At 36.4% G+C, this 27,835-nt stretch overlaps 1 long non-coding RNA gene across 1 annotated transcript in view; it reads right to left on the bottom strand.

Moving 5' to 3' along the window:
• The window catches only part of LOC139361835 (uncharacterized), a 70,135-nt gene that overhangs the window by 3,881 nt on the left and 38,419 nt on the right, over window positions 1-27,835 (bottom strand). The window contains exon 2 of the long non-coding RNA XR_011619554.1: window positions 2,504-2,581. This is a non-coding gene — a long non-coding RNA (uncharacterized lncRNA). The remainder of the gene's footprint in view (window positions 1-2,503; window positions 2,582-27,835) is intronic.

Below are 27,835 nucleotides of genomic sequence, written 5' to 3'. Positions count from 1 at the left end.
AAAAAGCTTGTGTTTGATATCATTTGAAAGCTAACATAAGCAACTTAGAAATACTCCATTCTGTAGCATTCAATGACCTTACTGATTCTGATTTTTCAACTGATCTCTGTTGGGTAATCGCTCCAGAACAGTCACTGTGTGTGTATGCATGTGTGTACATGCACACACATTTTCTGGTGTGAACTGAGGAGTATAGTAAGGGGTAGAGTGAGAGAAAGGAATAAAATAGGTTATGATAAGATAAAATGCAAGGAAACTGATTTTCAGTTTTGCTTTAGAAGCACTAAATGAATATGTGGAATTATTATTGACTAGAAGTTATGCAGCAGTTTGTTCTACTACCTGACATTCCTAAAACTTGTGAATCTGTATGATTTAGGGCACTTGACCGTTGGAAAACCAAAGTAAATATTCTGGGGATATGTTTACTTAGCTTTTGTATGTTTCATAAATAATATTGTGATAAAAGCCATTCAAACTTTAATATTCTGGTAAAATAAAATATATTTAACAGAGTCTTATTCTAAAAGCTCTTATAAATAATATTTATCTTAATGCTATAGTGACATGTATAAGTAGTTCCATTAAACTGGCCTAGATGTTATTTTATAAATGCCTATTAAAAACTAATGACTATCATGAAATATTAATATAGTATCTAGATACTTTTGAGTTATCAAGCCTTTTTCATATATTTGAGAAGAAATTAAACTTTAAAACCTACATCTGGAGAAATATTTTGTTCTGTTTAAAATTATAGAAAGGTAATATAATAGCCCTCAATCATAACAGCTATTATTAGTAGCTGTGTACTTTGTGCTAAGGTACTTTAGTAAGCAATTTGCACCCATCATTTTTAATTTTCCTGTAACATTGATTCTTGGTGGAAAATAGAATTTCACTCAGATGGTTCTACTAAATGGACTTTATTGATGGGGACAGGGTTAAGGAAACCAACAAATGATACTGAGGCCCCCAGAGCCTAGCAACAGTGGCAAACCACTATGATTTGAGGGTTCTTATAAAAGGAAATCTCACCAGAATCCAGTGAAACTGGGAGCCCTACTGGAGGGTGTGCCTGACAAGAGCTGAAGTCCTAGACATATTTAGCCACTGTCTGAACTTCATGGTTTCGCAGGGAGGAGTAAAGGAGAGAAATAACCCAGTTTCTCTCTTTTCCTACCTTCTGAGCTTCTATCAGTGCCTCAAAATAGGCTATACTAGCAAGGGACTCTATGGATGCAGTCCATCGGTGTCAGCCTACTCGGAAACAGATTAGGGCAGAGAAAGTGGAAACTGATCAGTCATCTCAAGGAATAAAAACTATGTTATAAACATGAAGACACTGGGTTCAGAAAAGTTAAGAAGTCTGCCATAGATGGATTATAAATGGTAAGGTTAGGATCTGACCACATACCTCTATTCTTTCTATGATATCATTAGGATTAATTAACTCTGGATGAGGAAGAATAGATCTAGACTTGCATGCAATCAAGATGGACAACGGTGGATAGATTGAAAGAGGGGGTGAAGCTGAATTTCAGAAAAGAGACCAGTTAAAAGATTGAGAAAAAGTCAGATCGATGGTAACCCACTATGGCTTACTGAAAGAATGGTAAATGTTATTAATAAGCAACTAACATTATGCAATAAATATGATGTTAAATGGAGAGAGGCTGAAGATAGCCTTTACTCAGCAGGCTTCAAGATAGCCTTTCATAAACTGTTTGTCTGTGTTCAGTACAATCTATCCTTTTCTTTCCATAAGTCTCTTCTCTGGCAGTGAGAAAATAGGTCTATCTATCCATAATGTATTTGCTTACATACTCAGTCTCCACTCTGTAACTCAACTCTCTGTCAAGCCAGGTGGAAACTTGGCTTAGGACTCCTTGCTGTGCCTTACCTCCTGTTGAACAGGCTGGCTGAGCCAATAGGAGGATTGAAGGAAGGAGATTGAAAGAGAAGGTTCAAGAATGCTTGGCTTGGGATAGATATGCTATTCTGCTCCTTGAGAGTGGCAGTGCCATCAAAAAATTTTATCTGGAACAAAAACCCTGCTTCACCCTCACCCTGCCCCATGTGGAAAGGCTTAATCCACAATAATTTGATAGCGAGTGAAGGGTATGTTTCCAATTAGCTAGGACTTGTCCCTTGAAATCTATCAGGTATTGTACCAACTTCTCCTTCCCTTAATTATCTCAGACTTTTTGGTTGAAAATCTTTCAGTAACCCGCATTGCTGTTGCTGATTGAAACTAAATTTAGCTTTCGAAGCTATTAATGTGTGTTTGCAAAGCTGATTTATCAATTGGCATTTAATACTGTAAATATTTAGGTATTAATTTAGGTTTAATACTATAACAGAAAAAAATTCTAAAAGTAATAGCGGCTCATATAAGATGAAAATTATTTTGCTTTCATATAAAAGAAAGCTGGAAATACATAAACTCATGTTAGTACTGCAGCACCACAGTATTAGCCAAATTCTCTTCCTTCTATTTTACCATCCAAGGGTGTGGTTTCCTGCCTCTGGGACATCACGTGATTCATAACAACTGGTAGAACTTCGGTCATCATGTCATCTGCAGAAGAAGGAATGGCATAAGGGAAAATAATTGGCTTCAACTAACTGTGGTGACTGTTGTCAAGCAAATTTCCTCAAGTTCTGCAAAACTTCTACTGATATCCATTGACCAGAATTTAGTCATAGTTCCCCCACAGCTGCAAGGAATGTCAGGCAGTATACTCTTTTATTTCAGGTGACAAGGTGCTCAGCTAAGAATCTATTGCTGAGGAAAAAAGGTTAGGACAGGACTTTTCTAGTTTCTGCAAAAACTAATACTGGTCAAGCAATGTTGGGGAGCTTGGAAGTCACTGAACGAAAATAAAGCACACTCAGTAGGTGAGAATATTAAATAAGGAGAATACAGTCACGTGTTGCACAATAACGTTTCAGCTAAAAACAGACAGCATGTATGACAGCATTCCCATAAAAATATAATGGAGCTGCCCTTTCCAGTTGTACCATATTAAAATCTTTTATACCATATCTTTACTATACATTTTCTATATTTAGATACACAAATACCATTGTGTTACAGTTGCTTATCGTGTGCAGCACAGTAGCATGCTATATAGGTTTGTAGCCTAGGAACAATAGGCTACACCACATAGCTCAGGTGTGTAGCAGGCTATACCATCTAGGTTTGTGTAAGTATGCTCCATAATGTTTGCACAATGATGAAATCGCCTAAAGATGCCATTTCTTAGAATGTATCCCTGTTGCTAAGCAGCTCATGACTGTAATACAAACTCCTAATTTGATAGACAACTCTACTAAATTTTGAAGTCTGTTCTTGGTGTCAACATGTATTAAAAAATACATACATTCTCCTCTTTGGTGGTCATGAGTTTATATGTAAATGGTCCTCCAGGAACTGACTGAGAAAGTAGCCTTCTCTCAAGAACAGTAATACTCAGAGTAACAACTACAAATGTCTATTGAGTACCTATTAAGTAATAATCCAATTTACTATTAAAATAATTGTTATAAATTGGTTTTAGTAAGTGTTGCCCCACTGATTTTGGAGTGATTTAATTCATTCTTAATCAATCTGATAGCATATTACCCTCTTGTACTTAGACTCTCTATAATATAACTAATGACAGGTTTCACATTCCATTTAACATTGAGCTTTAACGGCAGAAGAGAGAAAAAGAGAATAAGGTAATCATAGAGCTGAATAAGGAGACCTATTTTAAATGTTTTAATACAATGCTGTTAAAAACCATGTATGGGATTTGGCAATGAGCACTCTTAAATGGTTGAAGTGCTGACATGTTCTCATTAAAAGCTGAATGGGATAGACATCATGATAAGGATATTCTTTTAGAGGGTCTGCTCACTCTGTCTTCATCAGTATTCCAAATGCCTCTCAGCTGAGTTATGTAGAGGTTTATAGGTAGATTGAAGAAGCAGTTCATGGATGTAAAAAAGTAAAGGTACAGTGGTCCCCCTTACTTTTGGGGTGGATACATTTCAAGACCCTCAGCATATTGTGTAATTTTCTCTCTGTCTCTTTCTCTCTGTCTATTTCACTGTTTTCCTAAGATCCTTTCCAAAATAAACTGTCTGCTTTCAAGCCCTGCCTCAGGCTGTGATTTAAAGGAAACCAAACTAAGACATATATTTACAAGAAACTTTCTGCTTTTCTAAGTGTTATTAGACAATAACAATATCAAAATATCAACAATAGCACAAAAACAATGTTCTTTGTCCCTTCTTACTGAGCCTTAGTTTTGGAATAAAATAAGGAGTAGTGGAGCTTAAAATGGAGAGATTAATTCCTACCTAAAGGAGGTAGTGCAACCTTACTGTCGTCAGTTGTTAATTTGTGGGAACAGGCCAGATCTTCTAATTTTTCAAAAGAAGCTTGAAATAGTGACAATTAAAGTGTTTAAAATTAAAAACAATCAGAACACAGTACTTTGCTTTCAGCCTGGATTCAGCCATTGGATTACCAGTTATAGTATAAAAGCACAATGTCCTTAGCTGGCTTTGCTGTATGATAGCCAAATCACTTAATTACCAAGTACCTAGGAATAAATCTAACAAAAATGTGAAGGATCTAAATGAAAAACAAATCAAAACTCCAAAACCACAGCCAAAACTTTATTGAGGAACATAAAATAATATTTAAAAATTATAAAGATGTAAATTGTTCCTAAATTAATTGTTAAAATTAGCACAATAGTAATGAAAATTACATTGGCATATATTGGGGAACCTCAAAAATTATTCTAAAGTTAATCTGGAAAGACAGGTAAACAAAAATAGCCAATGTTTTCAAAGAAAATCAGAAGGGGACATTTGCCACAGCAGATGGTAAATTTATTACAATAATACTGTAATTAAAATCTTGTGGCACTGAGGCAGGAGAATAGGGCTTGGGGGCAGGGAACCTAAGACAAATTCACACTGACTTCCTCGAACTAAATCAAAAGGAAAACCCAACTTTCCACTCCCAAGTAACAAAAGGATCAGAGTCTACTCCCTTTGCAACACTCTCCCTTCTGCCATGCAGAAGAAAATGGAAAGTACCTCCAATTGGCCCCCTCCCCTCCTGCTACCAATCAGACTGGTCACAGGCCTAGTCTTCATTTGCATAGAGGTATAATTTTGTAACTTCACTCCAGCCACTTAGACTGGTCTCTGGTCACTATTTCATTTACATAGGGTGTAACCAAGTAACCAATGGGAAATCTCTAATGGGTATTTAAACCCCAATTTTGTAACCCGTGGTTTTGAGCCACTTGCTCAAGCCCACTCCCACTCTGTGGAGTGTACTTTCATTTCAATAAATCTGTGCTTTTGTTGATTCATTATTTCGTTGCTTTGCTTGTGCATTTTGTCCAATTCTTTGTTTAAAATGCCAAGAACCTGGACAACTCATAATCAAGACTCTCCACTGGTAACAGAACCACAGTGAGATACCACTTCACACAAACTAGGTTGAAAATAATAATAATAGTAATAATAATAATAAAACAAAATAACAAGTGGTAGTGAGGATGTGAAGAAATTAGAGCCTTTGTACATTGCTGGTGAGAACGTAAAAATAACAATATAAAACTGAATCTACTTTGGGAAACTGTTTGGAAGTTCCTCAAAAGGTTAAACATGTAGTTAGCATATGATTCTGCAATTTCACCTTTAGGTATATACGAAAGGAATTGAAACAGGTATTCAGACAAAAAGGTGTACACAAATGCTTATAACAGCACTATTCACAGTCACCATAAGGCCGAAGCAACTCAAATGTTCATTAACTGATGAACGGATTAATAAATGTGGCATATCCATACAATGGAATATTATTCAGACATAAAACGAAATAAAGCACAGATACATGCTACAACATGGACAAACTTCAGAAACACACTGAGTGAATGAAGCCATACACGGAAAGTCATATATTGTTGAATCTGATTTATGTGACATATCCATAGATTAATAGTTGCCAGTGGCTAGGAGGTGTGAGGAGTGATTGACTAATGGATACAGGGTTTCCCTCTGGGGTGATGAAAACTAGGTTGGTGTGATGGTTGGACGACATTGCTGATGCATTAAATGCCACTGAATTGTATCCTTGAAATGGTTAGTTTAATGTTATATAAAGTTAGTCTCAAGGTTAAAAAAAAGGCTCCGTATACAGTGCAGGAATAACCAGGTAGAAGAATGGAATATAATCAAATTTCCAGAAATTTATCATATATACATATAAATACTATTTGTTGGATTTAGTGCATCAAGTCAGTGAGGAAAATGATGGATATTTAAATAAATATATTGAGAACAATTTCATATGAAAAATAAAAATTAGTTTTTTACTTATCAAAATAGGTTATAGGACAAGGTTATATGTAAGTAAGAAAACTGACCAAAAGAACCAGAAGAAAATACAATAAAAAATATAATGGAATACCTGCATCTAGGCAGAATAAAAAATGGGAAGAATTAGCAAGAGATAAGACTGATGGATTTGATGACATAAAAATAATTTTCAAGTATTTCCAAGCAATTTTAAAATTGTATTCACTTTTGTCCCCCAAGAAGGGGGGAGTATTTCAGTACTGTCAGCATACCTTTTATCATCTTTTATTTTAAAATACTCAGTGGTTCTATTTTGCCTACAGGAAAAATTCTACATTCCTTTGAATGTTGTGAAAGTAATTTTATAATAAGATCACCCTTACCTCACAGGCACCCCCTCTTCCCACTCTGCCTCCTGCTCATGTTCACCATGGCAGTTCTGTTGTATAGGGCCAGGTGGCAAATACAACCTAATAATGAAAGTTACAAAGGAAATTTAATTCTTTTAAAATTGTGGGAGTCAAAATAAAATACAGAGACAAATCCCTAAATTTAACTTTTTATTTTGGGAAGCAAGAATTGAAATTCAGGGCATACGTAGAATGGGTGTTCTTTGATATGTCTGAAGAACAAAGAGAAGCTTGGGAATCTTATTAGAAAGAGAAATGTTACATGTTGTTTTGAAAGAGAGCTCATTAGCACTAGAGAAGTGTTTGGGAGCTGGCAAGCTGTGATGGTAGGCAAAACTAGTAAGCGTCATGGCAGGTTGTTTCGGCAGCTACTAGGTAAAACTGGTCTTAGGGTTAGAGTAGGCCATTAAATCTATCAGTCACTCTGCACTAATGACAGCCAGACAGGTTTGATTATTACATAAGATTCAGGACCCCAAATGAAAATGAAGGTACAATATAGCAACAGCATTAAAGTAAGGACAAGCATCACTGTGAAAAGTGTTTCACAGGCCAGGCATGGTGGCTCACACCTATAATCCCAGCACTTTGGGAGGCCGAGGTGGGCGGATCACTTGAGGTAAAGAGTTCAAGATCAGCCTGGCTAACATGGTGAAACCCTAACTCTACTAAGAATACAAAAATTAGCTGGACGTGGTGGTGTATGCCTGTGATTCCAGCTACTCAGGAGGTGGAGGCAAGAGAATTGCTTGAACTCCAGAGGTGGAGGTTGCAGTGAGCTGAGATTGGGCCACTGCACTCCAGCCTGGGCGACAGAGCAGAAGTGCTTCATTGCAAGATATGCAAGTATGTCTTTACAAATATGTAAATATTTCTTAATAAATGTAAGTATTATATTTGAAAGTGAGCAAAGATTTCTGTCTAAAGATTAGCCCTTCATCTGTGGGAGGAGATTTGACCAGGAGGTGGGGGAACAGTAAGGAATGCTGAGGACAATTCAAGTTTCTTTCAGTTGACAAAAACCAGTCTACCCAGGCTTAAGGAGAAGAGTTAGAAAACAAAACTGCATGTATCTATCTAAAAAAATTTGGGAATGAAAAAATACTATCATTCCAAAACCTCAGAGGCAGAGTCTACCTCTGGAAATTAGATATACCACCAAAAATATAGAAAACACTGGCATTCTGGAAATGATGAATTAATATAAAGTACAATGAAAGAAGAGGCTAAGACAAATGGAAGCTGAATAAAATAAACAAAAAAAATTGGAAATGGAATAGAAAGATTAAAATCCACATTAGGGGTAATAAACAGCAAAACTTACATTGGGGACAATTTTATTAGAAATAATGGAGGTCAGATTTGATAAAATCTCCTAGAGTGAAAAGGAAAATGAATTAAGAGATTAAAATGATGAAATAGATAGTAATAGAAATAGAAAAAAGAAAATAGGACTCCGACTGAAGAATTAATTGCAATCCTTAGGAAGTACTTTATAAAATAACAAAAGAAGTCCCTATGTAGTAAAATAAAAGGTCTCATTAAAAGAGCTCATTATTTTCTAAGTAAAATTAATTTTAAAATCCATAGAAAGATACTCTGAATTTTTTCAATTGTATGTGAAAAAGAAATAAGCTTGTATGATAAAGGAAACATGTTAAGCATCCAAACAGAGAGAAAGAAAGGAATAAGAAGGAAACCAGCTTATTTACCTAAAAAGAGTACACATTTATGCTGGAGTAAGCTTTTTTTCTCCCTCTGAGGTGAAATTGCTAGGAGTCCTTGGGCCAATATTTTCAGAATTTTGAAGGGAAAGGATGTACTCAGATAGACCATAGTACAGAGAATATTCTCCCAAAACAGGCTTCTTGGGAAAGAAATACTTCAAGACATGCACAAGTCAATAGAGAAATAAATAAGTGTTTATAACCCAAGAATGAGGAATTTGTGGTACTAAAGGAGTGGGATAAGCATAGAAAACATTTTAATAAAAATAAGATATAAGTAATTATTTTATCTTATTTAATTTTATTTATATTTATTTTTTTGAGCCAAGGTCTCACTCTGTCACCCAGCTTAAAGTGCAGTGGTGCAGTCACAGCTCACTGCAGCCTCTACATCTTGATCTCAAGTGATCCTCAAACTTCAGCCTCCTGAGTAGCTGGGACAACAGGTGTGTGCCACCACGCCTGGCTATTTTCATTTTTTATTTTTGTAGCAATGGGGGTCTCACCATATTGCCTGGGCTGGTCCCGAATTTCTTGGCTCAAGTAAATTTCAAAAGTAGTTCTTAAATGAAAACACATGTAATATTGGAAATAATAATTTGATGTTAATAACACATTGAACTGCTTAGGTTATATTTACAAATGTAGAAGAGAGAGAACAAAAACTAAATACATTTTCATTTTATAAGGAGTGAGGTGAGGCAAATTCATCCTTTGATAATCAGATAAATTATAATCTTTTTGTTTTTTTTTTAATCAATGTAATTAGCAGCATTTAAAAACAGGATATATCTCTCCTAAATAACCGACTAGATAGTGCTAAGAATATATAGTCTGTAATAAAATGCAAAAAAGTTGGGAGTATTTTTTAACAAAAGGAAATTCTAAATAAGAGGAGTTACATCAGTTAAAAAAATAAACACAAATGGGTTAAATCCTCCCTAATGAATAATGATATTCTCATATTGATTTAAAAAGGATGTTTCCACAGTATGCTTCTTATAAAAGGCACACCTAATAAACTGACACGATCAACTGTGTCACTATAGGTTGGTGCAAAAGTAATTGCGGTTTTTGACATTAAAAGTAACTGCAAAAACCACAATTATGTTTGCACCAAGCTATAGTCACACAGCTGATTAAAATAAAGGAACAATGAAAGATTATAAGGCAAGTAGAAAAAAATCAAAGGGAGCAGTATTAGATTTCAATGAAAGGATAATTCAAGGCAAATAATTAAGCAGGATAATACCGTATCACAAGTATGATTTACAATGACAATGTTAGTCATTAATTATTTCAGTAGAATATATACACTTGAAATATTTTTTGTAAAAATGTGCTAGAAGTATACAGACAACTAGAGAGAAACAATATTTGTAGAACATTATAAAGCACTCAACTAATGAAACAAATTATATCTGAAGAACAGCTATTTCAACTAAGAAATTAATAATTTATATACATTTGAAAAATAAATTATTAAATAAACTCACCTAAATAACTATTGGATAGAAAATAAAATCCAAACTCAATTTCACACTATTTAGAGAAAACTAATATGAGGCTATGCTGTATGAAAACATGAAACATATCCAAAGAGCTACTCAAGAGCACATTCACGGACTTAAATATTTCAATGGTTCAAACAGATAAAATTTAAAATGATTGATTTCAGCATTTAACTGCTGAAATTTGAAAACGAACAACAACAAAAGGTCTTGAAAATATATGGACTAATGGAAAAATTCTACAGGAAAGATAAAAGTAATCTCATTTCAAAAGGTCAGAGGAAAAGTATAATGACAAAAGCTATATCATTTCAAAAGGTCAGAGGAAAAGTATAATGACAAAAGCTATACACTCAGGAACCTGATGATAATTAATTGTTTGGTTTCCTATCACACATGAAGAATGACTTTTATGTCAAAAGAGTATAGAAAAAAAAAGAGTATAGAGCAAATAAAAAATTAAAAACCTAGAAAATAGATGAAACAAGAATATTGATAAATTTAAAAACTGACTGTTTTAGGGAAACCCAATAATCTAATGATATGGAAAAGCATGACAAACATAATTGGGATAAAAAGATGAAAATTAATAAAATAAGTAATGAGAAATCAAATATACAAACACATGTCTAACTTTGTTTTTAATTAAGAACATACTGCACACAATTCCATCCTGACAATATTACAAACTGGGCAAAATTGATTATTTTCCTTTATCTCAATTACTCCTATCTTACCATACATTGTATAAATAGAATTTAACTAGTCTTTTATAATGGCACAGGCTGAATTAGACTTCGGAATCTAGACTCTATTACTGTTTTACTGTCAAAACATTGTTTGTACTATCATTTAGTTGTTTTCATCTCCATTTCCTTTCTTTAATAATAATTTTATATTCTATCTGATTATCTACCAGTTATCTTTAACCTCTTCTTTCAAAGAATGTTATACACACATGCATGCCAATGTTTGTAAAGCTCTGTTAAGGTTCCTGGAAGTGGTTCACTAGGTCTTAAGGTAGAAATAACGGAGTTTCATTGTAAACACTCAAGTGTACACCTATTTTTGTAAGGTATCAAACCATCGGCATAAAGGTATCTGGCCTTATAGTTTTCCTAAAATGCATTATGCTTCAGCCATCTCAGCTGGGTATCTGGGTTAAAATTTAGCTCCTCAGTGAGACACCTAAGCTTCATTTGAGCTCAGCTTTCCAAAGGCCATACATTATGAAAGGCAAATAATAACTTCTTAATATTTCCAAAGAAGTCATCAGGTACAAAAACGTAGCAATGGAATAGGGCATAGGAAATGAGCAGGCTCTTTGTACGTTAATAGAAACAACATCTGTTGGCTCCTGATCCCTGCACTCTGTGTTCCTCAAAACAGGTGCTTAATTTTCCTGCACTAATCACCATGTGTAAATTGTAACACAATATCATCTCCATGAGAAATACTGATCCTTCCTTCCTTTTAACAAATATTTGCTAAACTCCTTTCAATATCTCCTAATTTTAGAAGCTACATACTAAAACTACACATTAATCATTAAACTCATGACAACAGAGTGGCCAATATTACTTTCATAAGAGTAGAAAACACAATGGAAATTTGAAGCCTATATGAGGTATTATTAATTTAATAACACCTGGCAGTTTTAAGCATACATTAATTTTTCCTTGTTCTTTTATAAAACTAAAAATCATTGATTAACACAATATGAATACAACTTTCTTTGATTTATTTTGGCTAAGGCGTATCATTTAGACTCTTTGGAACCATTTTCTCTCACATATAAAATGAGAACAACATTATTTACCTCCTGTACTGCTCAATATTTTAATAAATAATAATGATAAGTAATATATAAATATATGACCATTATTTCCATTGGTGAATTCTGCACTGCTTCTTGTGGTTGTCTGACAATTAGTCTAGGATAAGATCAGAATTGAAACAATAGGGGAATTCTTGGTCTGGGTGTAGGGAAGAGTCTATTCAAAGATGCATGTGTAAAAACACGGTGTGTTAGAAATACCGTATCATTCGAGCCTAGGGTGGAATGCAGTCAAAGATTAGTCTGAAGATTCTTGGAGAATCTGGGCCTTCCTGAATTTATATCATTCTGGAAACTATGAAGAGTCACCAAACTATTTTAGAGAGGAAAATCATGTAAGATTTGCATTTTAGAAAGATGCCATGCCTCTCACAGCAGTGAGTAGAATGTATTGGAGGGACTGTTATCCTTGCCTAGTTGGGGACATTGACCTGGGCCCTGATGAGTCCATCGATGATCACAACAGGGACCATGTCAGTCAGTACAGAGAGGGAAGGACAGAACAGAGAGCTAATTCTTAGGAGACAGATTGCCAGGACTTGGTGACAATTATATTTAAGGTGCAAGGAAGAGGGAGGAATAAAATTTAATTCCAATGACATTGATTTAGGTAAACTAGGTGGAAGCCTATACTACTCAAGCTAGAGAACAGGAAGATCAGGTTTAGGGAGGAAAATGGTGAGTTTTAAATGCTTTATGTCATTAGAGATAAAGTTCGTATTTCCAGTTGTCAGCTAAACACAACAGTCTGGAGTTTAGTTGGGAGGTCTGTACGAGTGTAACATAGCAGCTTTGAACATATAGGCTTCATATGGCTTCAGTTAAGCCATGGAAATGAATGGGGTTTCTTAAGTCCAAGGAACATGCTCTTCGGGACATTACTAGTACTAGTTAGGCAGAAGATAAAATACTGATGTCAATGATTCATTTTAAAATAATGGAGGTGTACAATTTTTCAAAGGTAGCACAGAGACATTAGGTGTCAGATGAATGCTGGATCTTACTATTTTATTGAGATGTTTCATTCTAGCAGTGTCAATTGGGAATTGTATTCTGCTGCATCAGGTAAACTAAATTGCCAGTGATAAACTTTAAAAAGTCATAAAGTAGAATCAAACATTTATAAAATCATGCGAGAAAGACCTCTAAATTTAAGATAAATAATGAAATGGAAACTATTCCGAGAGTTAGTGAATTGGGTTACTTTCACCAAGGTTAATTACTTTATATAAAAGGAAAAAAAGTAATATTTCTATTTTGAGAAGCAATAGTAAGAACTGTGAAGTATAAAAAACTAATTTCTAGATACTTTGAAATTTGAAGCAAGGTATCAAGTATAGTCAAATGAATATTATATGATAAAAATATTAAGAAGTTGGAGAGTGTCAGTGCCAATAAAATGGAATTATAAAGGATCTTTAGCTTTCATAAATTGATCTTTTTTTTCGGGAAAAGAATAAACATTTTGACACAATGTTGTATACATGACCTATATGCAAAACTGAATTTTTCTGAATAAGTTCTATGTCAGACTATACTTCATCAATCCTAGCTATAGGATTGCATGATAAGTCAGAAATAATATTAGTGACTAGGATTTAAAGAATTTAGAGAACGACTGCAAAAGATACTTAGATGTAATATTTTTACTGCACGTATCTTTAAAGTTCCAGAGATTTTTGAGGATACCAAAAACTAGATTTTTGGCTCATATTTCAATGCTATTGGCTAGTATGTGGTCTGAAATTACTACAGTCCAATGGTTATAATGATATTGTTCCTCCCTTTCCTTTGTCAATATGTGTGATCTTATCCCAGTGTGTCTGAGCATGCATATTTTGCATACAACTGGATTCAATCATAGCTGGATGCAAACATTAAAAAAAAAGTGTTGCAGGCCGGGCGCGGTGGCTCAAGCCTGTAATCCCAGCACTTTGGGAGGCCGAGACGGGCGGATCACGAGGTCAGGAGATTGAGACCATCCTGGCGAACACGGTGAAACCCCGTCTCTACTAAAAAAATACAAAAAACTAGCCCGGCGAGGTGGCGGGCGCCTGTAGTCCCAGCTACACAGGAGGCTGAGGCAGGAGAATGGCGTAAACCCGGGAGGCGGAGCTTGCAGTGAGCTGAGATCCGGCCACTGCGCTCCAGCCCCGGCGACAGAGCGAGACTCCGTCTCAAAAAAAAAAAAAAAAAAAAGTGTTGCATAATGAAAAACTCTCTAGAGATTTAAATACTTATGTCTATCATCACACTTATCAGATTCTATAATTTAAAAATATTTGTATAAATGTATTTTCAAGATCTGTGTCTTGCATTAGATGGAAGCTCTGTGATGACAGGTACTATATATATATATTCAGCACTCTCTCTTCAATGCTTAGCTGAGTCGTAACAAAGCACGTAACAGATGGTCCATAAAAACTTTGCAAATGAATAATAATGAAAAGATAGATTTGAACTTTCTCTGTTCATCCCTGCCACTCATTATCATCAGCTACTTCTTTGTTTCTTGACTTTCAAGGATATAGCTTGGATTTACTGAGATCTAATGCCAGATATTGAGAACTATATGAATAAAACAGAGAGGTGCTGTAAAATGTGATTTTCTAAGAACAGAGTAAGAAGTCATGCTTGATCAATATTATTCTCTTAATATTATATTTAATTTTTTAGAAGGTTTTGAAGAGATTTAAAAGCTAGAACTTCGATGATTTAATGCAGTGAACATGCAAGATGGGATTTGTATTTGTTGATTAGAAGTAAATGGCACCGTATGGAACTAAAGAGTCTAATGCGAGTCCTACTGACCCTAAAGAATTATTTTCAACACACCTGGTGTTTCCTACAACATGCTATTTATCACTAAATTGAAAATCAGACTTCAAGTAATGGGAGAAACTTTTATTTTTATACATATGTCTTTATCATTCTATATCTTTCCATTTTTGTCCACTTATAGGGAATATTGTTTTCTGATCTGGTAGAATCTGAATGCTTTTCTTTAATTTCAAGAACTAAATGATTTCATGACCATTTTAAAGAAAGAAAAGAGAATTTTATTTATAATTCTTCTAAGGTTTGTTATTTAGTAGGGTTTTTGTCCTCCCCAAATTTATATGTTGAAATTCTCACCACTAAAATGATATAAGGAGGTGGGACCTTTGGGAGTTAACTAGGCCGTGGAAGCAGAGCCCTTATGAATGAGATCAATCCCCCTATAAACAAGGCCCAAGAGAGACCCCTTGCCCCTTCTACCCTGTGAGGTTAGAGTGAGAACACATCCGTCTATGAGGAAGTGGGCCCTCACCAAACATTGAATCTGCTAGCACCTTGATCCTAGACTTCCCAGCCTCTAGAACTATGAGAAATAAATTTCTGTTGTTTATAGGCCACCCAGTCTATAGTATTTTGTTATAGCAGCCTGCAAGGACTGAAGGGACAAAGACCAACCTAAATGTAAACATGGCAACATATTTTTCTGAAATCTGTCTCTGTCTTCTTGTTTCTGTCTTTCTTTCTCTCTGTCTCTCTCTCTTCTCCCCTTCTCATTATTTCACATTCTGACTAAAATTAAAATGTGATTTTATTTGTTTATTTATTTATTTGAGACAGTGTCTTGCTCTGTTGCTTAGGCTGCAGTGCAGGGGTACGATGAAAGCTCACTGCAGCCTCAGTCTCCCAGGCTCAAACTATTCATCTGCCTCAGCCTGCTGAGTAGCTGGGATTACAGTCATGTGCCACCATGCCTAGCTATTTTTATTTTTATTTTTAGTAGAGATGAGCTCTTGATATGTTGCCTAGGCTGGTCTCAAACTCCTGAGTTTAAGTGAATCTCCCACTTCAGCCTCCTGAAAGTGTTGGGATTACTGGTGTGAACCACTGTGCATGGCCTAAAATGTGGATTTTAAGATGTATTTTTCTTTAAATCAGAAAGTGAAGTTATCTGGTAAGAATGATATTTAAGTGGTCTCCAATTCCAGTTTAGAGAAATCTTCACTTATTTTACCAAACTGGTTTGTTACCAGGATTGACTTGCTTTATCAGATTAGTGGAGAAAACAAATCTAATTTGGGCAAACAACGAGTATCTGCCTCATTAAAAAAAAAAAAAAAAAAAAATCAGTGTTTTGGTTTTTGAGCTGGCTTCAAAAGTGTTTTCAGGCGTGGGGGCCCACAGCTGTAATCCCAGCACTTTGGGAGGCTGAGGCAGGTGGATCACCAGACATCAGGAGTTTGTGACCAGCTTGGCCAACATGGTGAAACCCCGTCTTTACTAAAAAAACTACAAAAATTAGCCAGTTGTGGTGGTGGTGGGCACCTGTAATCCCAGAGACTCAGGAGGCTGAGGCAGGAGAATTGCTGGAACCTGGGAGGTGGAGGTTGCAGTGAGCCAAGATCATGCCACTGCATTCCAGCCTGGGTGACTCTGTCAAAAAAAAAAAAAAAGATAACAGGCTGGGTGCAGTGGCTCATGCCCGTAACCCTAGCACTTTGGGAGGCTGAGGAGGCTGACCGATAACTCGAACCCAGGAGTTCAAGAACAGCCTGGGCAGCATGGTGAGACCCCACCTCTACAAAATATAAAAAATCTTATGTAAGTGTGATAGTGAATGCTTGTAGTCCCAGATACTTGGGAGGTTAAGGTAGAAGAATCAATTAATCCCAGGAGGTAGAGGATGCAGTGAGCCAAGATCAGGCTACTGCACTCCAGCCTGGGCAACAGAGTGAGACCCTATCTTAAAAGCAGATAAATAAGTAAAGCAATTAAAACATAATCTCTTTTCAGGTAACCCGTTTTACATAAATAGTAGCATTGGGTCAGGTAATCTAAAAACGGACAAAAAATAGTTTCTTATCCCTAACAACTTACTACTCTCTGGGGAGAGAAACGAGACAAATATTCTGTCTACTAGGCAGAAGTTAAACTGGTTAAACTGTACTCTATTTTTTAAGCATCGTTATTTCGGAGTATGTTAGGTTGTGGGGATAGAGGAGTGACACACTGCACATTATCTAACTGCTAGAGTTTTCAAACAGCAGCTCAAGGGTAGAGAGAGGGAGGAGAAGATAAATGGGATGAACAAATCATGCAGTGAAAGGCACTCTTAAGGAGCTCTTGAACTCTCCCATGTCCAACAGCCAACAGAAAAATGTCACATGGTTGTTCAACGTCTAACTTTGTATGTCCGAAATGGAACTTTTGGGTTCCTGTGCCAAATCTGATTTTTCCTGAGTTTCTCTTTGGTTCAGAAAATGACACCTCCATGCAAATAGTTGCTTAAGCCAAATAGTTAGAAGTTGTTCTTTGTTTCTTTCTGTTTGCCAGTCCCATACATAAACAACCTGCGTGTTTTCCTGGCTTTCCCTCCAAAACATTAATTTTACAATTATTTGGATTCAAATTTCTTTGTTCTTGAATATACTCTTTTACCAAATGAAATGAAATGAAATTAATATCACTAAGTTTCTACTATATGTTTACCTTATGAGGTATGAGGCATTCACTACATTTGTGTATGACAAAAGATTTGTGTAATCTAGTTTAATGACAGTCAGATAAAAATATTGTGATTGATTAAAACGATTGTCTAAATTTAACAGAAAGTTAATAGGGATGAACGAAGACCTGCAATGCAGATTGTACAGATAGTTTAAATATAACATCCAGAAAAAAATCATCTGTGGGTATTAACCAACTGCCAGTTTAAGCAAAGTCTGTGGTAGAATATAGCTGATAAAAATACCTCAGCTGACTTAATGGAGTGTACGCTCTGTACAAAACAAAGGAATTTGGTCCTGAGAGAGCAATAACAAAGGCTAGAAATTACAAAAGGTAGATTTAAATATTAAGTTAGAATGTACTTTCTAGCAATCAGATAGAGTTTTTGGAGAAACATTCCAGTACTCATTGGATGACCATTTTCAGGATAATTGTAATGAAGCTTCATGCTTTATACTATATTCTGTAAATTTATAGACAAAGATTTTCAGAAGAGTGTGCCTTGCTGAGCCTTTTAAAGATAAATTAGTAAAATGCATCAGAACACCAACAAGAGAATCTAGAAAATAGTCATTGTAAATAAAGGAATGTAGCAAGAGAACCCCCTTGTGGCCAGAAAACATTTTTTCAAATGACTTTAGAGTTTTAAAAATCTTAGACCCAGTACACTTGAATTGTGAGTTAATTATACCATATTCACTAATCTGATTTGATCATATTTGTTTGTTTTTGTTTGCTTTTCTCTCTTCTCTTTTTAAAAACAATTTATTGGTCACTTCCAAGATGGTCGAATAGGAACAGCTCTGGTCTGCAGCTACCAGCGAGATCAACACAGAAGACTGGTGATTTCTGCATTTTCCAACTGAGGTACCTGGTTCATCTCAATGGGACTGGCTGAACAGTGGGTGCAGCCCACAGAGGGCGAGCTGAGAAGTGGGGGGGCATCGCCTCACTGGGGAAGTGCAAGGTGTTGGGGTATTTCCCTTTCCTAGCCAAGGGAAGCCATGACAGACTGTACCTGGAGAAACGGGACACTCTGACCAAATACTGCACTTTTCCCACAGTCTCAGCAACCAGCAGACCACGAGATACCCTCCCATGCCAGGCTCAGCGGGTCCCACACCCATGGAGCCTTGCTCACTGCTAGTGCTGCAGTCTGAAATCGACCTGCTACACTGCGGCTTGACACGGGGAGGGGCATCCGCCATTGCTGATGTAGCTCACAGTATAACAAAGAGGCCAAGAACAGGAACTGCACAGAGCCCACTGTAGCTCAGTAAGGCCTACTGCCTCTATAGATTCCAACTCTGGGGGCAGGGCATAGTAGAACAAAGGGCAGCAGACAACTTCTGCAGACTTAAACGGCCCTATCTGACAGCTCTGAAGAGAGAAGTGGTTCTCTTAGCATGGCATCTGAGCTCCAAGAACAGACAGACTGCCTCCTCAAGCGGGTCCCAGACCCATGTGTAGCCTGACTGGGAAACAGCTCTCAGTAGGGGTGACAGACACATCAAACAGGAGGGTGCCCCTCTGGGATGAAGCTTCCAAAGGAAGGATCAGGCAGCAATATTTGCTGTTCTGCAGCCTTTGCTGGTGATACCCAGGCAAACAGGATCAGGAGTGGACCTCCAGCAAACTCCAACAGACCTGCAGCTGAGGGGCCTGTTAGAAGGAACACTAACAAACAGAAAGGAATAGCATCAACATCAACAAAAAGCGCATCCACACCAAAACCCCATCTGTAGGTCACCAACATCAAAGAGCAAAGGTTGATAAAACTACAAAGATGGTGAGAAAGCAGAGCAGAAAAGCAGAAAATTCCGGAAAACAGAGCACTTCTTCTCTTTCAAAGGATTGCAGCTCCTCTCCAGCAAGGGAACAAAACTGGGCGGAGAATGAGTTTGACAAGTTGACAGAAGCAGGCTTCAGAAAGTCGTTAATAACAAACTTCTCCGAGCTAAGGGAGCATGTTCTAACCCATTGCGAGGAAGCTAAAAACCTTGAAAAAAGGTTAGATGAATGGCTAACCAGAATAAACAGTGTAGAGAAGACCTTAAATAACCTGATGGAACTGAAAACCATGGTACAAGAACTTCGTGATGCATGCACAGACTTCAATAGCTGATTCGATCATGTGGAGGAAAGGATATCAGTGATTGAAGATCAAGTTAATGAAATAAAGTGAGAAGACAAGATTAGAGAAAAAAGAGTGAAAAGAAATGAACAAAGCCTCCAAGAAATATGGGACTATGTGAAAAGACCAAATATACGTTTGATTGGTGTACTGGAAAGTGACCGGGTTAATAGAACCAAGTTAGAAAACACTCTTCAGGATATCATCCAGGAGAACTTCCCTAACCTAGCAAGGTGGGCCAACATTCAAATTCAGGAAATACAGAGAACACCACAAAGATACTCCTCAAGAAGAGCAACCCTAAGACACATAATCACCAGATTCCCCAAGGTTGAAATGAAGGAAAAAAAAGTTAAGAGCAACCAGAGAGAAAGGTCAGGTTACCCACATAGGCAAGCCCATCAGACTAACAGCAGATCTCTTGGCAGAAACTCTATAAGCCAGAAGAGAGTAGGGGCCAATATTATTTATTATTTAAAGAAAATAATTTTCAACAAGAATTTCATATCCAGCTAAACTAAGCTTCTTAAGTGAAGGAGAAATAAAATCCTTAACAGACAAGCAAATGCTGAGAGATTTTGTCACCACCAGGCTTGCCTTACAAGAGCTCCTGAAGGAAACACTAAACATGGAAAGGAACAACTAGTACCAGCCACTGCAAAAACATGTCAAATGGTAAAGACCATTGATGCTATGAAGAAACTGCATCAATTACCGAGTAAAATAACCCACTAACATCATAATGGCGGATCATATTCACATATAACAATATTAACCTTAAATGTAAATGGGCTAAATGCCCCAATTAAAAGACACAGGCTGGCAAATTGGATAAAGAGGCAAGACCCCTCGGTGTACTACACATAGGCTCAAAATAAAGGGATGGAGGAAGAGCTACCAAGCAAATGGAAAGCAAAATAAAAAGCAGGGGTTGCAATCCTAGTCTCTGATAAAACAGACTTTAAACCAACAAAGATCAAAAGAGACAAACAAGGCCACTACATAATGGTAAAGGCCACTACAAAATGGTAAATGGTAAAAAAAAAAAAAAAAAAAAAAAAAAAAAAATTCACCAAGAAGAGCTAACTATCCTAAATATATATGCACCCAATACTAGAGTACCCAGATTCGTAAAGCAAATCCTTAGAGATTGACAAAGAGACTTACACTTCCACACAATAATAATGGGAGACTTTAACACCCCACTGTCAATATTAGACAGATCAACAAGACAGAGGTTTACAAAGATATCCAGGACTTGAACTCAGCTCTGGACCAATCATACCTAATAGACATCTACAGAACTCTGCACCCCAAATCAACAGAATATACATTCTTCTCAGCACCACATTTCACTTACTCTAAAATTGACCAAATAATTGGTAGTAAAACACTCCTCAGCAAATATAAAAGAACAGAAATCACTGTCTCTCAGACCACAGTGCAATCAAATTAGAACTCAGGATTAATAAACTCACTCAAAATCACACAACTACATAGAAACTGTACAACATGCTCCTGAATGACTACTAGGTAAATAATGAAATGAAGGCAGAAATTAAGATGTTCTTTGAAACCAATGAGAACAAAGATACAATGTACCAGAATCTCTGGGACACATTTAAAGCAGTGTGTAGAGGGAAATTTATAGCACTAAATGCCCACAAGAGAAAGCAGGAAAGATCTAAAATCGACACCCTCGCATCACAATGAAAAGAACTGGAGAAGCAAAGGCAAACACATTCAAAAGCTAGCAGAAGGCAAGAAATAACTAAGATCAGAGCAGAACTGAAGGAGATAGAGACACAAAAAAAAACCCTTCAAAAAATCAATGAATCCAGGAGCTGGTTTTTCAAAAAGATCAACAAAATTGATTGACTGCTAGCAAGATGAATAAAGAAGACAGAGGAACCAAATAGACACAATAAAAAATGATAAAGGGGATATCACCACCAATCCCACAGAAATACACACTACCATCAAAAAATACTATAAACACTTCTACACAAATAAACTAGAAAATCTAGAAGAAATGAATAAATTCCTGGACGCATACACCCTCCCAAGACTAAACCAGGAAGAAACTGAATCTCTGAATAGACTGACAACAGGTTCTGAAATTGAGGCAATAATTAATAGCCTACCAACTGAAAAAAATCCAGGACCAGATGGATTCACAGCCGAATTCTACCACAGGTACAAAGAGGAACTGGTACCATTCCTTCTGCAACTATTCCAATCAATAGAAAAAGAGGGAATCCTCCGAACTCATTTTATGAGGCTAGCATCATCCTGATACCAAAGCCTGGTAAAGATACAACAAAAAAAAAGAGAATTTTAGGCCAATATCCCTGATGAACATCAATGCAGAAATCCTCAATAAAGTACTGGCAAATCTAATCCAGCAGCACATCAAAAAGCTTATTCACCACGATCAAGTCAACTTCATCCCTGGGATGCAATCCTGGTTCAACATATGCAAATCAATAAACGTAATCCATCACATAAACAAAACCAATGACAAAAACCACATGATTATCTCAATAGATGCAGAAAAGGCCTTCAACAAAATTCAGCAGCCCTTCATGCTAAAAACTCTCAATAAACTAAGTATTAATAGAACGTATCTCAAAATAATAAGAGCTATTTATGACAAACCCACAGCCAATATCATACTGAATGGGCAAAAGTTGGAAGGATTCCCTTTGAAAACTGGCACAAGACAAGGATCCCTTCTCTCACCACTCCTATTCAACATAGTGTTGGAAGTTCTGACTAGGGTAATCAGGAAGAGAAAGAAATAAAGGGTATTCGATTTGGAAAAGCAGAAGACAAATTGTCCCTGTTTGCAGATGACATGATTGTACATTTAGAAAACCCCATTGTCTCAGCCCAAAATCTCCTTAAGCTGATAATCAACTTCAGCAAAGTCTCAAAATACAAAATCAATGTGCAAAACTCACAAGCATTCCTATACACCAATAATAGACAAATGGAGAGCCAAATCATGAGTTAACTCCCATTCACAATTACTACAACGAGAATAAAATACCTAGGAATCCAACTTACAAGGGATGTGAAGGATCTCTTTAAGGAGTACTACAAACCTCTGCTCAGCAAAACAAAAGAGGACACAAACAAATGGAAGAACATTCCATGCTCATGGATAAGAAGAATCAATATTGTGAAAATAGTCATACTGCTCAAGGTAATTTATAGATTCAATGCTATCAAACTACCATGGACTTTCTTCACAAAATTGGAAAAAAAAACTACTTTAAAGTTCATATGGAGCCAAAAAAGATCCTGCATAGCCAAGACAATCCTAAGCAAAAAGAACAAAGCTGGTGGTATCGTGCTACCTGACTTCAAACTATACTACAAGGCTACAATAACCAAAATCGCATGGTACTGCTACCAAAAACAGATATATAGGCCAATGGAACAGAACAGAGGCCTCAGAAATAACACCACACATCTACACCCATCTGATCTTTGACAAACCTGACAAAAGCAAGCAATGGGGAAAGGATTCCCTATTTAATAAATGGTGCTAGGAAAATTGGCTAGCCATATGTAGAAAGCTGAAACTGGAACCCTTCCTTACACCTTTTACAAAAATTAATTCAAGATGGATTAAAGACTTAAATGTACACCATAAAAACCCTAGAAGAAAACCAAGGCAATACCATTCAGGATATAGGTATGGGCAAAGACTTCATGACTAAAACAGCAAAGCAATGGCAACAAAAGCCAAAATAGACATATGGGATCTAATTAAACTAAAGAGCTTCTGCATAGCAAAAGAAACTATCATCAGAGTGAACAGGCAACCTACAGAATGGGAGACAATCTTTGTAATCGACCCATCTGACAAAAGGCTAATATTCCAGAGTCTACAAGGAACTTAAACAGATTTACAAGAAAACAAACAAACAATCTCATCAAAAAGTGGACAAAGGATATGAACAGACACTTCTCAAAAGAAGACATTCGTGTGACCAATATACATACGAAAAAGTGCTCATCATCACTGGTCATTAGAGAAATGCAAATCAAAACCACAATGAGATACCATCTCATGCCAGTTAGAATGGCGATCATTAAAAAGTCAGGAACCAACAGATGTTGGAGAGGATGTTGAGAAATAGGAACTCTTTTACAGTGTTGGTGGGAGTGTAAATTAGTTCAACCATTGTGGAAGACAGTGTAGTGATTCCTCAAACTAGAAATACCATTTGACCTAGCGATCCCATTACTGGGTATACAGCCAAAGGATTATAAATCATGGTACTATAAAGACACATGCACATGTATGTTTATTGTGGCACTATTCACAGTAGCAAAGACTTGGAACCAACCCAAATGTCCACCAATGGCAGACTGGATTAAGAAAATGTGGCACATATACACCATGGAATACCATGCAGCTATAAAAAAGAATGAGTTCATGTCCTTTTGCAGGGACATGGATAAGCTGGAAACCATCATTCTAAGCAAACTATCACAAGGACATAAAACCAAACACTGTGTGTTCCCACTCATAGGTGGGAGTTGAACAACGAGAACACATGGACACAGAGCGGGGACTATCACACACTGGGGCCTGTTGGGGGGTGGGGGCTGGGGGAGGGATAGCATTAGGAGAAATACCTAATGTAAATGACGAGTTGATGGGTGCAGCAAATCAACATGGCACATGTATACCTATGTAATCTGCACGTTGTGCACATATACCCTAGAGCTTAAAGTATAATAAAAAAGAAAAAACCAATTTATTAAAATATAACACATATACAGAAAGCAATACAAATCATAAACCTACAGCTCCATGAATTATCACAAATTGAAACACCACTGCAATCAGCACACAGATAAAGAATAAGAATATTATTAGTATTCAGGATGTTCTCCTTGTTTACATTTCTAGTCACTATCCCTGCAAAAGTAGCCACTATTCTAATTTTTACACCATAAATAGGTTTTGACTATGCTTGAACTTTGATAAATGGGGTCATATGTTACGTATTCTTTTTTTCATCTGGTTTCTTTCACTTAACATTATGTTTGTGGGATTCATCTATACAGATTGTGTGTATATATAGTTCATTTATTCTCACTGCTCTACAAGTATTTCGGTTGTGAATATACCGTATTTATTAGTTCCATTGTGCATTTGAGTAATTTTCACTACAAAAATGAGGCTGCTATGAACATTTTTGTACATATCCTATGATAAATTTGCATATGATTATGCATAAATGGAAGTAGAATTGCTGGATCATGAGGTACACAGATGTTCAGCTTTTGTTGATATTGTTTTCCAGTTTGTAAAGTAATTGTACCAACTTATATTTCTACAGCCAGAATTTGCACTGTGCCACATTCTAGCTAAAACTTGGTTGGCCTTTGTGAGTTTAGTCAATATTGTAGGTGAGTAGTGGTATCTCATTGTAGTTTTTATTGTCCTTTTCTTGATTACTGATGAAGTTGAATACCTTTGTATATGTATATTGACCATTTATGAAGTACCTAATTTTTCTATTATTTGTTTATGTTGATTTGCAGTTGTACTTTAAGTAGTCTGAATATGAGTTCTCTGTTGAATATAGGAATGGGAAATATCTTCTTTAACTTTGTAGGACATATTTTATTTTAAGTAGTGTGTCTTTGATAAGAAGTTCTTACTTTTCAAATTTTAATTTTATCATTTTAAGGGGTTAGCGCCTTTTTGCCTTTAAGAATGCTTTGCCTACTCCAAGGCCTGGAAATATTCTCATATTTTTTTCTTCTAAAAGTATGATTGTTTTACCTTTCACATACAAGTTTCCAATCCATTTGGAATTTATTTTTAGGTATGGCATGACATATGGGTCAAAATTAATTTGTCTTATGTGCCTATCAACTGACCTAGAACCATTTATTGAATGGTTTCTCCATTTTCTCCATTGTATTCCCATGTCTTGTTTGTCATTAATCAGGTGATAGTCTATGTGTGAGTCTGTCTCTGGGCTCTATTCTGTTCAACTGGTCAATTTGTCTCTCTTTGCATTAATAACGTACCATCTTATTGTCTTAATCTCTCCAGGCTGCTATAACAGAATATCATAAACTAGCTAGGTTTTAAACAAAACAAACTTATTTCTCACAATTCTGCAGGCTGAGAAGTCCAAGATCGAGGAGCCAATAAGTTCAGTGTCTGATGAGGGCTGCTTTTTGGTTTATAGATAGTACTGTATTGCTGTGTCCTCACATAGAGAAAGAGGAAGGCAGCTCTTTGAGGCCTTTTCTATAAAAGCACTAAGTCCATTTATAAAAGCCCTGCCCCCATGACCAAATCACCACCCAGAGGGCCCACGTCCTCATACCATCACATTGGTGATTAGGTTTTAACACATGAATTTAGGGCATTGTTGCTGTATAGAAATGCAGCTGATTTTTGTGCATTAAATTTATTTCCCGAGACTTTCCTGAATCCGTTTATCAGGTCTAGGAGCCTTTTGGAGGAATTTTTAGGGTTTTCTGGGTATAAGATTATGTTGTCAGCAAACGGAGATAATTTGACTTCCTCTTTTCCAATTTGGATGCGTTTTATTTCTTTCTCCTGCCTGATTGCTCTAGCCAGGTCTTCCAGTATTGTGTTGAATGGGAGTGGTGAGAGTAGGCATCCTTGTCTTTTTCCAGTTCTTAGGGGGAATGCTAAGCATTAATTAATTAGTTAATTAATTGAGTCCCATTTCTCTATTTTTGTTTTTGTTGCATTTGCTTTTGAGGTCTTAGTCATAAATTATTTGGTTAGGCCAATGTCCAGAAGAATTTTTTCCTACGTTTTCTTCTCTGATTTTTATACTCTCAGGCTTTACACTTAGTGTTTCAATCCATCTTTAGTTAATTTTTGTGTATGGTGATATATTGGGTCCAGTTTCATTCTTCTACATGGCAAGTCAGTTTTCCCAGCACCAGTTACTGAATAGGGTATCCCTTCCTCATTGTTTATTTTTGTCAGCTTTGTAAAATATCAGTTTGTTGTAGCTATGGGGCCTTATTTCTGAGTTCTCTATTCTGTTCCATTGAACTATGTATCCATCTTTGTACCAGTACCATGCAGTTTTGGTTACTACAGTCACATAGTATAAAGTCAGGTAATGTGATGCCTCTGGCTTTATTCTTTTTTGCTTAGGACCATTTTGACTGTTTGGGCTCATTTTTGGTTCCATATGAATTTTAGAATTGTTTTTTCTAATTGTGTGAAAAATGACTACAGTAATTGAATCTGTAAACTGCTTTGAGAAGTGTGGTCATTTCAATGATATTTATTTTTCCTATTCGTGAGCATTAGATGTTTTTCCATTTGTTTGTGTCATCTACGATTTCTTTCCTCAGTGTTTCATAATTCTTATTGTAGAGATCTTTCACTTCCTCAGTTACATGTATTCCTAGGTAATTTTTTGTGTGCACACAGAAAAAGCATTTGATGAAATATAACCTTTCATTATGATTTTTTTTTTAGAAAACCCTCAACAAACTAGACCTCAAAGGAACATACCTCAAAATAATAAGAGCCATCTCTGACAAACCCACAGCCAACACCATACAGAATGGACAAGAGAATGCTTTCTCCATTGCAAGAGAAAGTTTTGCTCTGGAGTTCCGCAGATTTTGAAGCACGTGTTACTTCTCAGGGCCCAGCTTTTGCAGCAGGCACAGCTATTCCAGTGCCAAGCTCCTGCAGTAAGCCCATGGTGGCCAGCAGCACCTAGCAGCTTTCAGCTTTCCTCAGTATCCCCCAAGGTGGTTTTGTAGCAGTGTGACTCGGGTGAGACATTTCCCTGCTACCAGCTTTCCCCAGTAGCACAGAGTGTGAATTTCCAGCAGTTGTTACCAGTGCAGCGCCATGAGCACTTTTCTGGCATTTTGTGAGCCACAGTCATGCCCATGGTCTGGCTATCAGCCTACCAGGACCTCTTCATTGTCTAATATTTAAAAGATTTCACTAGCAAAGTCATGGGGGTTGGGGATTTTCTTTGTAAGAAAGTTGTCCTTTAATTTTTGTGTTTTTTTTTTTGCAATAATTTCACACTTACAGAAAAGTTGAAATACAGTACAGAAAGTTTTCATATACCCTTGATTCAGCTTTCCTTAAAATTAACATTTCTCATAACCAGAGTAAAATTATCAACACCAAGAAGTTAACATTGGTATGATATTATTAACTAAATCACAGACCTCATTCAAATTTCATTAGTTTTTCTATTAGTGGCCTTTGTCCCAAGATCCATTTAAGATCTCACAATGTATTTAGCTGTCTCTTTAGTCTCCTCCAGTCTGTGACAGTTCCTTAG

The sequence above is a fragment of the Macaca nemestrina genome, chromosome 1 (assembly GCF_043159975.1).
Source record: "Macaca nemestrina isolate mMacNem1 chromosome 1, mMacNem.hap1, whole genome shotgun sequence".
Lineage (NCBI taxonomy): Eukaryota > Metazoa > Chordata > Mammalia > Primates > Cercopithecidae > Macaca > Macaca nemestrina.
The sequence above is the reverse complement of the archived record's forward strand: the minus strand, read 5'-3'. Positions and strand labels throughout refer to the sequence as shown.